This window comes from Rhododendron vialii, chromosome 7a (assembly GCF_030253575.1).
Source record: "Rhododendron vialii isolate Sample 1 chromosome 7a, ASM3025357v1".
Classification (NCBI taxonomy): Eukaryota; Viridiplantae; Streptophyta; class Magnoliopsida; order Ericales; family Ericaceae; genus Rhododendron; species Rhododendron vialii.
In genome coordinates, this window is record NC_080563.1 from 20,403,814 (window position 1) to 20,416,344 (window position 12,531).

A 12,531-nucleotide genomic window follows, 5' to 3' on the forward strand; every position below is an offset into this window, starting at 1 on the left:
TTTACACAGTTTAAAAGATCTTAATGAGATCTATCAAATAAGATCCATATTGGTAGAAAAATTATTTGCGTAAACACGTGATTTTTGAGTTTGAAATTACTTTCTTTTTCAAAAAAAAACTTTTTTGAAAAAGGGGAACACCTAAACATGAGAGATTAGGTTAATCCCTTCCCTTGGAACGAAAAGTCGGTTACATAACTTCAAAGTAAAATCTCAAAATTTTATGGGAGATGGAATTTAACCGAATAACTAACTATAAAATGAATAGGAGGTGAATGCTGTTCATTCGATCAGTTTTTATCGGGGAACAAAATCGGACCCTCAAACCCTAGTTGTGTTGAGACCCTTTGCAAAAGGAGATCGAGAGATCACGTCAGCCGAATTGCAGAAATCAGAGGGTCGACCTCATCTCATCTCAGCCTCCTCCTCTTCAGTCTTCTCAGCCTTCAAGCATTGAAGCTTTGTTTGCCAAGCTTGACTTACAAACACGGCTCAATCTTTCCCTATAATTCGAGCCTCATGCCTTGTATATTAATACTAGGGGCAATGCTACGACGTGCTTTGCACAATTAGGTCGTGCCCATTATTTTTGAGGGCTATTGTTGCAGCCGATAGATCAAAGGTTTTGAAGTACACATTCGAAGTTGCAAACACATAGTTTGAGGTTACAAGCTGAAGCAAATAACATTGTCCAAAGTTGTAGAAGTAGAGTTCAATTTAGCACAACAATCTTGTGGAGGGTAAAACAGTTTCTGCCACCACATTTTGTGATGTTCTGCACTCGATTTTCACTTCAATCTACACCTTTTCACTTCAAGACTCGATAAGGCTCAAAAGTGCGACCATGTTCATAGGCGATTCGGTACGGTTGATCATAGCCCGCAAGAACTCCAAGAAGCATATTTGCTGTAACTCAACGAAACAGTGCGCCAAAGCCCTCTAGACAAATGATTTCGCGGAATGCATACATTGCATTACGGTATTTAACATGTTGTCTTGAAGTTAACATGAGCCTTCTTCGGAGGGTGTCAAAGGGATAGGCACAAACCCCAGAAACTTTTATGACATGCAATAATACATAAATGCATGAGAACTGTATTACAATAATCCAATGTGAAATCAATAATCATAATCACAAGAAAGGGCTTACATCGAGCGAGCAACCGATAGTCATAACATTGCAATGATGAGATACGACCAAGCAACTTTTCGTACCTTTCTTCAACAACTTGAGCCATCGCCCCTTCAATTTGTGACTCTACCCTCACACCCAAACCCTAAGTACCAAAAATAATTGGCCGATGGAACTTCTCTTTGCTGGAGCCCTTTGCAACGAAAAGGTGGTGAACTACCAGAATTCCCTCAATGCCTCAGCAAAAAGAAACTCCTAAAAGATAATGCAATTCAAACTAAAAGAGCTTTAAAAAAATCTTCAAAGGGAAATAGAGAATTGTCAGAAGTTTTCCAACTTTTTTTCTTGATGCAGAACTAATGCAAATTTGCAAAAAGGAGAAATTCCCTAAATCAATTATCGGAGAAAACCGATAAGCATACGTGACCCAACAACAGGAAAACAGAGGGATGCTCCTAAAAATAGCACATACCAATGATCAAATTCAATATTGATAGCTTAAGAAATGTTCAGTGAAGTGAACAGAACCTTTTTTTGAAACTAAACCTTAGGAACAAACCCAATGAATTAAGAACATAGAATAACCTTAGTCAGCGGTTGATTGGAGACAATATATGGTGCCACTGAGCTGAATAGGAAATTAGCCTGCTTAAACCAAAAAAAAACCAGCATCATAAAAAAGTTAGTTATGCTCTTCGCTCCTGAAATAATAGATAATAAGATCATTATATTAGTCTATAATAAAGAGGAACAATATCCGACATGTAATTCTTAGAATCATGACCATAGAATATACACTTTTTCAATCGGCTATGCCAGACATCATATTCATTAGATCTAATGATTTCAGGTTACTTCATATTGCATCTGAGCATGAAACCAGGTAAGAGAAACACATAGAAAGGAAAAAAATAAGTCCAGTTTTTGAATATAGATGTCTTGAAAATTTACACAAACAGTAGGCACCAAAACCCAAATCCAATATATTAGTTCAAAACCATATTATCTCCATCCTTCAATCCACCCAAAACACAAATAAAACGCTCCTTTGAGTAAGTGAAGTGGTTGTCAACAGATTCATATAGACATCCAATTCATGCATACTGCTGCAAATCAACACGCCACTTAAACCACTATAATCATATTTTGCAAAGCCAATTCAAACATTATCGAAATCATCACTGACAAAACTGTCTGTCTTTCTTCCTTTTAGCTAATTGTTGAATCCAGGGGCTATTAATACAAACAAAATAAACTCTAGTTTGAGTAATAAGTGAAGTGGTTGTTATTTCGTTCATTTATCTTTAGTGGAGACTTCGTACTTCTCCACACACCCAGTTCATAGATAATCAAAATGATCATGTATTTTTGGATAACCCCTTGACAACTTATAAACCCTAGTCTCTGGGGGGGATATTTAACAATACAAACATCACCAAGAGAACAAATAAACCTTAGTTTCAGTAAGTGAAGCACTGTTATTTTGTTCTTTCAAACCCATAAGGTATGCCTATAGAAGGAATGAACGCATCCCTTGTGTTCATTGATTATCGGAATCATCATTGACAAACTGGTTCGATCTTTCTTCCTTTCAGCTAATCGTTCAATCCAGGGGGGCTATTTAACCATACAAACACAAAGAACCAAAACCAGAAAGAAAAAAAAAGCCCCTAGTTTGAGCAAGTAAGTGAAGCAGTTGTTAGTTTTGGTTAACTTATCTTTAGTGGGGACGCTGTACTTCTTCGGCAGAAACGGAACATGGACCACCATTTTGACACACAAGGACCATCCAGAAACACGAAGATGTAACACATTAAGAAAAAACAAACTAAACACAACAACATGTACTAAGATCACATAATACGAACTTTAAAAAGCTTCTGAAATTCTATAGCTGACCCAATCGCACAATAGATCCTAGGTTCCATACATATTAATCTGATATTTGGTGCAATCTGTGTTCTACTTCTTTGGCTGTGTCATAAAAAAAGAGCTGGAGAAATGATGGATGGTTTTCCAAGACACTAAGGCCATGGATACGGTGATATCTGGCCTTGAGCACGGAATGTGTAGATTTCCTTCTTGTTGCCCGCATACTGTGGATCAAGGTTTACACCAAATGAAGTAAACGCAAACACACTGTTTTATGCCATGATATATTGCATGAAATGAGCGGCTGTTGCTGAAGAACCAGTATACAACTCCACCAATTTTTCTGATACTGTAATGGGATAGAGTATGACCTCTCCTTTTGTGGCAGAAACGACATGGTAAAACTGATGGTAATACATATGACTTAGTTGGAGTAGTTTGATGCTTGAATGTTGGCCTATATTCCTGTATAATTCCCATATATCCTAGACATACAATGATTAATGTTCGATTGAATATCAACTAAAGATAACTTATAGAGCTAATAAGGAACTGAAATCACGCGAACATACCTATTGAAACGTCATAGAGCAGACCTATATTGGGAAGCAATATAAATAAACACATTAGAATTGGTCAAAGGTGTTAGTTTAGAATTATGTTTAAGAATCATAGGTACCATAAAATGTTCGTCTTCAAACAAAGTGGTTGTTGCGGGGGTTAGAGAAAGTGCACCAATGATAGGTAAAATAACTACTCAAAATGTAAGATTTATAATTTAGCTCGACAGTTTTTCCATCACAACAGCAGCAAAGCTCCTATCTTCTCTGGATTTCATTAATATATTCCATTATTGCTTATAAATGACTGTGATGGGTATAAATGTAGAGAGAGGGGGGATAAAGCAGGTGAGAGAAACTCATATATTAATTGTTTAATCTTTACCTATGCAACAATCCCTCTCCAAAGTTACCAAGCCTCTGCAGCCAAAGGTATAATACCTTTGAGAATACCTAGCCTAGTGTAGGTTACTTTTTCTGGATTTACTCTCTACTTAGGAGATTCAAGCTCCTATGGGTATTCCACCCTGTTGAATAAGCTCCATTTGGATCAGTTTGGTTGTCATTTTCCTTCAGTATATACCAGATTAACATGATCAAGAAACCTAAATGACCATAGCATTCATCCTCTCCAGCATAGTCTTTAATTTTAGCACATCAGTCATGCCACACAGACAGCGAAGAATCCATTTATTTTAACTAACTGAATCCACTTAAATAGGTAGAACAACAGTCTTACCAAAATAAGTAGAAGAGGCTAAAGAATTGGAATAGTGAAAGCTCATTCAAACAAAAAACAATTGAAGTAGTTCAAAAGCATACAAAATGCCACCCAAGCTGTGAAAGTGATCGATATGTTTCCTGGTTCCTTCAAACGATCTCCTGCAGACCTGTTAGTTTCCATCTTTCTGAACCAGCAAGATCAAGGAGGTTTATCATACTTGTTTTGAAGCTGTTAAACCATTTTGTAGAAACGGAAAAGCAAGTAGAAGGATCCACAAAAGATGCATCAAATTTGGCAGGGACGCCTAAGTAGAATCGAAACAAGAGAGTGAATGTAGGAGAAATCAGTAAAAAAGAACAAGAATTACTTTATAGTGTGACAGAAAAATCCATAACCGGCATTGCCAAAACACTCCTTGTGAAAAATCCGAGGCCCCGAAGACACGTCCAAAACCATGGACAAGTCCTCATCTTCTTCTTCTTCATCCTCTGACAAACTCTGTTTCTCTGTTTTCCTTCTTTTCAAAGGGTATGGAGAGAGAAAGGAGTGTTCCAGGTATAGAGTCCAACCAGATTCACAACCACTACTACATTCTGAATCCAACATATCATTCATTTCAGTATTTTCTAGAGTTTGTAATCTGGAAAATGAAGAGGCCTTTTTTTGTAAGCCCTGGTTTTATGAACAGTGGAGCTGGATTACAAAAGAGGTGGGGGGTAATTAATGCGCACGCTTGTCTTGGGTAGGATATAGCAATCAAAGCAATAGCGCCACAAAAAATTGGCAAAAGACTAAGCAGAATCATAAGGGAAAAGGAAGAGAATAAGTACCCCCAGCCGCAACAAGTTTGTCTACATGTGCAACTATGTGCTTTTCGTAAGTGTACTTCTTCAGAGCATTCAGATGAACCTTTATTCAGTTAAGAATAAGTTCAAGTTGATGGTCATCACAAGTCTCCAGCAATTTATGTATAACGTTGTTGGCAAACTGATCTTTCATCATGACCTGAATCGAAGGGTGACACGAAATTGAAGGAAAGTAAGCACTTACTACAGTAAAGCACAAGTAGCATAATAAATCCAAATCGTCAGAGGAGCAAAATGTGGGAGTCTTCGAAGAGCAAACAAGGAGAAGATATTATCTTAACAAATAAGGAAGTTATAGAAAATGCAAATTCAGCAAGCAGGGGAAAAAAAAGAGAACTAACGACAATTCCCATAATGCAGCTTATGGAGGGAAAATTAGAAAAAAAACACTGCTATATGGCCACAAGCAAGGGAAAATACCCTCTTGGTTTTAAAATACTCCAAAACATAAAATGCAAAATTGACTGACCTGAAGAGGTTCATTTTCATTGTTTGAGCCCAACATCTCATTCACTATGATATTGCGTTCTTCAGGAGTTCCAAAAGCTAAACACTTCTCCACGACATTGGAAGCAAACTTCTGCTGGCTAATCTGAACTATCTGCCCTATTAGCTTATTTATATGTTATACAAGACCGTTCATGAGGCTTTACATGCTCCAGTACATGCTGCAATAATGAATGCAATCACTTAGAAGAGCAGATGCAACAATTAATTTAAAATAAGAGCAGAGTAAAGAATGTCAAATTCAGGAATTTTGCACTGGTATATCCCTACGCACAATGGTCAATTTTTTAGCTGACGCTTTTTTCACGAGAACTATACATGAAGCCTTTCTAGGAGAAATACAAATGGTCTTTTTCAGATAAGTGGTTTATGTCCATTCTGAATAAGCATTAGATGAAATTTGACATCCATTGACCTTCTCCCCAATTCATTATTCACTTGGCTGATTTGGAGCACAAATACAAGACCAAAAAATTTAATCGTGACAACACAACGCACATTCGAGGGAATACAACCAACTATGGCTTCAGCAATCATCACCACCCATATCAACAATTATACACTAACTTAGTAGTGAAAAGGGTGAAAATAATTGAAAACTACAAGGTATTCAACTTCCGCAACAAGTTCAGATTGAATTGGATTGAGAACCACTTCAAGGGGTTGGGACAGGAAAAGGAAAAACAATATTTCATAAATGTATCAACCTGGAAAACCAAAAGAATTGTCCAACGGAAGCCCCACCTTCCAAATTGCATCAGTAAAAAGCAAATCATTTCAGACATACAGAGCAATTCCTGAAATTGGATAATTGGCAAAGATTATTCGAAGGAAAAAGCAAACCTGAACATCGTAATTCCCATATTGATCTTGTGCCAACATGCAAACAGACTGCAAAACCTCATGCATCACTATACGCTGAGTTTTTGGGTCACTACAATGCTCCAGGATTCTCTGTCACATAAAGCTCCACCACTTTACAACCATAAATAATCATATAATCTGTACAGAAATGATTAATAAGGTAAAAGTGAATAGTTCCTGAACCTGTATGACATGGCAAACATAAGGATGGGTGGACAATGTCACTACTTGATCGCAAAATACTGCGATAATGAATTGGATAGTTTCTACAGGTATGCATTTAATGCACTTTGGATGACATGATTCCCATTCTGATCACGTACACAACGCAGGACATTACCATCAAGCTCTGCAACCATTGTGGTCTTTTAGTCCAGATCGACAACTTATATGGCCTGGTCGTTAGAGAAGCATGTCATACCTAGTGCCTTCAGCAATAATCTTAATGTGCCTTTTGTTTTAGATTTTGCAAGTTTTTTTTTTCCCCAAAGGTCAGGATAGTATTATTGATAGGAAAAAGTAACCAATACATCAAAAGGAGCCTTCATCCTCTTGGAGAGGAACTAAAAACCAAGGGGGGATAAAATTCCCACGTACGAGTCCCACTTCCTCTCACCGCATTCTTGGCCACAGAGTGCGCCACAAAATTGCCAACCCTCCTCACAAAACTCACCTTCAATTCTTCAAAACCACCCCTCAATCTGTTCACATCTGCAAGAATCACACCAACTGACGAGCTTGACTTCTCCTTTCTCTGAATCAAATATACAACATGCTGCGAGTCACCTTCCAACTGAATCCTCATTAACCCAAGCTCTTGTGCAAAAATGAGGCCCTCTATTGCCGCCATAGCTTCTGCCACCAAAGGGTTTACCAAATTCCCGTAGCTAACTGCTCGAGCCGCGCGGAATACCCATGCTCATCTCGAACAACCACCCCCATGCCACTCTTTTTTCCCCCAGTGTCCACTCCCCCATCAAAGTTAATCTTGGCCAACCCAATATCAGGTCTCGCCCACCTTAACCGACTCCCTAAGGGTTGTGATATCTGGTCATTCCTGCTCCATTCCAACCTTTCATTGGCTGCCAAAAAGTCAGTTGCATCTTGCACCGCCTCACTACATGCCATTTCTGGCCGCCAAATCTTATCATTAAAAACCCCATCGTTTCTGCACCTCCAAATTTTCCAGATTATAGCCCCCACTGCTGCCCAGATCCCCTTGTGCTCCCTCATCCCCTTCCATCTTTCTAGGAGAGTTCCCACCAGTCCATCATAGAATCCCCAGGAACAGATTCCATATTCACTCCCAAGTGGGATATATGCCATATAATCTGACCAAAAGGGCACCTAACAAGCAAATGCAACACTGATTCTCTATCCTCCTTACACACTGGACACAAGGGTGGGTAACTAAGGTTTCTAATTACAGCTCCGCCTGCTCCTCCATCCTTGCCAGCTCTTCGGCTCCGAAAGCCTCCAAGGTGCACAACTTACTCTGTTCATCTATAAAGTCTAACACATTATACCGACGTCGCCATCAGTATAATATGTCAGGGTCACCAAAGGTAACACCATGAGCTACGAAAGCTCAGCAAAACAAACCCATACCCACTAACCCATGACTTACAAATAATAGGTCATATACAACAGACAGTAACAATAACATATTCACATTCGCTATTCAAACTATCGTTGGTGTCCATGATTTTCCGAGTTTCTCCTACGCGACTCATCGTAGATTGTGTCACCATTTTTCATATACCGATCAACATTTCCAAAATCATTTTTCAACACACCCAACCTCGGTTCCGCCGTTCTGGGTTCGCGAGTATCCTCACAATGGTTCCGCTGCACCGGGTTCCCATTGGCACACAAAACTTGCATTGGCTCCTCTCCGCGGATAACCAAGCCACATTACCAATGAGGCTACCACGTCCGGCCGCATTGGCAATCTTCACAATGGGCTACCAAGTCCGGCCACATTGTGGTTTTCACAATCCACGCAATGGGCTACCAAGTCCGGCCACATTATGAGTTTTCATACACACAACGGGCTACCAAGTCCGGCCACGTTGCGGTTTTCACAATCCACACGATAGGCTACCAAGTCCGGCCACATTGCGGGTTTCCATACACACAATGGGCTACCAAGTTTGGCCACATTGCGGTTTCAAAACACATCTCATCATTATCCACACCCTAGGTGCCATGTTTCTACTTTCTCGATTTTCGTGTCTCGTTTCATGCGACGACTCCGCGGTAGGACTTTTCACATATGAGATCATAAATCATTCATTGTAATCTTGAAACTAAACTAAGCAGATCATCCAACTCCATATTACTTATCATGCTCAAATCACAACTTAAAGCAGAACGCCACATGTACGGACGCCTTTGAAGTGAAAATCACTTATGCTTTATCATACCACAAGTAATACAAACAATTCATGTAAGCATGCTCATAACCATTTTAAAGATCAAAATACGAATACTTCTAAGCAAGCGATACGTTTCTAGCTTTCAAAAATCCATTCTTTTCTCTTTTGTCGAAAGTTCAAAACAACACATGTTTATAAAGAGTAAAGACATTCTACTTTCTAACATACGGTTCTATACGTAGAGTTAGGGAGCAAGGGGTTCTACCTTTCTTCTTGGCGGTAGTGGCGACTACGGAAAGTAAGTTGACAATCGGGTGGAGTAACTTCCTACGGTATGCTTCCGGAAGTTTCGAAAGAGAGGTTTCTCTCGAAACTAGATCTTGACCAAACTACTTAAACTTTTTTGGATCGAAAGGTGGTTGAGGGGCAGTTTAGTGGCGGTCTTGGATGAGTTTCTTGAAGAGCACAAGAAGAACTCAAGAACACCAAGAACAAGGAAGAACAAAGCAAGAACACTAGAAATTCTAGAGAGAGAAGTTGAAGAATGGAAGGTGTGAGTTGAATGGTGAGAAAGAGGTGCTATTTATAACAAAAGTCTTGGCTATTACCCAATGGATAAAATTTTTCCTAACATTTATTGTCCAATGGGTAAAGATTTTTCCTATTAAACTATTCTAATAAACACATGGTACTTTATAATAAAATAAGTATACCTATATATATGTACCAAAAAATCTAGGTAGATTTTCAATATTCAATAAAAAATTACAAGATCAAGATTTTCTATTAAAATAATCCAATTTTGCACATGTTCTTATTAAAATATTAGATTTTGTACTTGGACAAATCTAGGGTATTTATAATATATAGTATATATGTCCAATATTTAAATACAGAAGTACCAAGTATCAAATTAAATAAAAAGGCTAGGATTCTCCTATTAAAATAATCATAAAGTACTAGTACTATAATATTACTAAAAGTACTTAGAATCTAGGATCTAGATTTACCCCAATATTTTAATGCACAAAAATCACATGGGAAATCCAAATTTTGATTATTTAATAGATCCTTGTACTTAGTTGGAAGATTGGTTTTATTACCCAATGGATAATAATTTCCCTTGCGGTTAATGACCAATGGATAATGGGGGTGAAGGGATATCCAATTAAAATAATGCTTATTTGTCCTTTAAGCATGAGCATATAAACCTATATATAACTATATAATTGTACTTAACAAATCTAGTACAAAATATCTTTGACAGAAAATTTGTCCAATGGACAATGATTTCCCTAACTTTTATTATCCAATGGGTAAAGGTTAAAAAGGTTCATAAGGCTCAAAGACGGTCAAAAAGGTTCATCTAGGGTTAGGGATTTGTAACTAGGAGAAACGGTAGTTTGGTTCCTCCAACTAATCGGTTGGAAACTAATTTGATTTGCCACGAAGGACTAGAATCAACTGACGACGGATTATTAAAAGGAATTTTGGAAGCAAACCCAAGTATAAAAAAAAAAAAATTTCAAATTTTTAACGAAATTTTTACTTACCAAAAATCAGGGTTGTTACAAGCCTAAATAGCAGTTAGGAATCGTCTACATCCGCTGCCCATAATAGACAAGGAAAAAATATATTCACGGAAAATCCTCTAAACAATATTCCAAAAAAAATGTTCTTGGTGACTGTTTGTCATTACCTTCTTCCAATGACTTCTTCGTGTAAAATTGACTCCAAATCTCCTATTTTCTTTTTAACTTTTCTTCGTTATCTTGTTGATACAGCCCAAAAAAATGAGAGTGCAATTTTGTTCACCCTCCTTAAAAGAGAATGAACATTATCCTTCCTCTTATTAGTTAAACCGGTGTAGGTCCCACCCGTGCAATACACTTTTTGGTAAACATGATATCACTTTGTGGTGGGATTCACGCTCTTTCAATCTTCAATCAATAGGAAAGAGGATAATGTTCACTCTCTTAAGTGGAGGATGAACAAAACTCAACTCTACTTAATAACGTTGGTCATTTTGCTATAAAAATAGTACTGACATTAAGGATTCACCAAAAAAATAAAAAAAGAGAAAAGTATTCACTATTCAGTACATCCCCCTTTACAAAATTTCGTTGTTCATTTTATAAATTTTTTTGCCTCATTTTATAAACTTTTGTGGCTCGTTTTATTGTTGGATGTACTGCACACACTTTATGAATTATTTGTGTGAGACCCAAAAGTGGCCCCCCATAGCATATGAACATTTTCGGTACCCCAGTACCCGCTTTCCAATAGTCGGACTCAAATTTTTGTTGCAACGCCCCAAACAAACCATTGGCCCAGTACCTTTATTTTGATCCACAAGTCACATCACACGGCCTAAAATGTTTAAGCCCAAGGTACTAATAGTAATCCATAAGGTTTGTTATATACCCCGATCATCTATGTAGACTTTCGATGCTGGACGAGGCGTTACATTTGTGGTGTTATTAACAATTTTTTTTGGTGTTGTTTATGAATTTTGTGGTTAAAAAAAGATAGCGCAATGCCAAAAAAGACGACTCAAAATTTTGAATTTTCTTGGTGTTTAAGAATTTTAGTGGTTTTTACAAAAATAGTAATAATGTTAATTATGAATTATTGTGGTCCAAGGTAAATATTTTAGTGTTCAAGTATGAGATTGTGTGATAGTTTGCGTATTTTTGTGTCTGAAAATACTTGTACAAAAGTGATTCAATTATCCAGTAAACACTTTTGGGAAGTCATGGAGTACTTCAAATAGTTAGGTCCCGTTTCCACTAACAAAAATCACTAAAAATTTAACGCATTTTATCATTTTATTTCTACTAACAAAAAAATTTCAGCATTTTACCATTTCGTTTTCACTAATAAAAAAGTTGTCAACAACCACTGTTTTTGTTACAGTAACTCTACTCACAAACTATCAACAACTTATTTACTACACGAAACAATTTGACATTTCTCAACAACTTATTCACTACCGGAAATATCTAACAACTTCTTGACCACAAATAAAAATCTACAAATTTTTCACTACCAGAGATGTTAAAGTTAAACCTAGCCTTCTCCATTAATTGCCTTTAACATGAATGACAAAAGACGTGTGGATTAACTATAGTTAGTGGATGGTTTGAGTTTTTTTTGGATCAACTCAAAAACATATCATATATATAATTATAAAAAGGAAACTACAGGTCCAAAATACAAAAACAACAAATCAAAAAAACACAAAATATGTTTTTCTTGCCCTCGCGCGTTTGACGTATTATGCCCAAAGTCACATACTTCGCGTGCAGGTGTGGGTGCGGGTGCGAAAGCATGAAGCGTCTTTGAACATATTCTAAATTACTAAAATTCACGAAGACGAGGACAGAGAGCGGAAGTGCATGACATTTTGTGACTAAGGTTATGCTTGCATAATTGTATTCAGTAGACTTGATTACAATCGTTTAATATTTTTCTTGCTAATTACTGCATCCTTTTGGGTTTCGGCTAAAGGCCTTACCATCTTATTCTCCTGTTCTTCTGGAAAATTATTACTCTTTTTAAAGATTTTATTTACCACAGTTCAAAGGTGAATCAGAACTAGTGATGCAGGGAAGTGTGTTGAAAAGAA

At 37.4% G+C, this 12,531-nt stretch overlaps 1 pseudogene; it reads right to left on the reverse strand.

The window, feature by feature from the left end:
* Positions 1 to 242: 242 nt before the first annotated feature.
* Positions 243 to 7,375, reverse strand: LOC131332778 (pumilio homolog 3-like; annotated as a pseudogene).
* Positions 7,376 to 12,531: the final 5,156 nt, after the last annotated feature.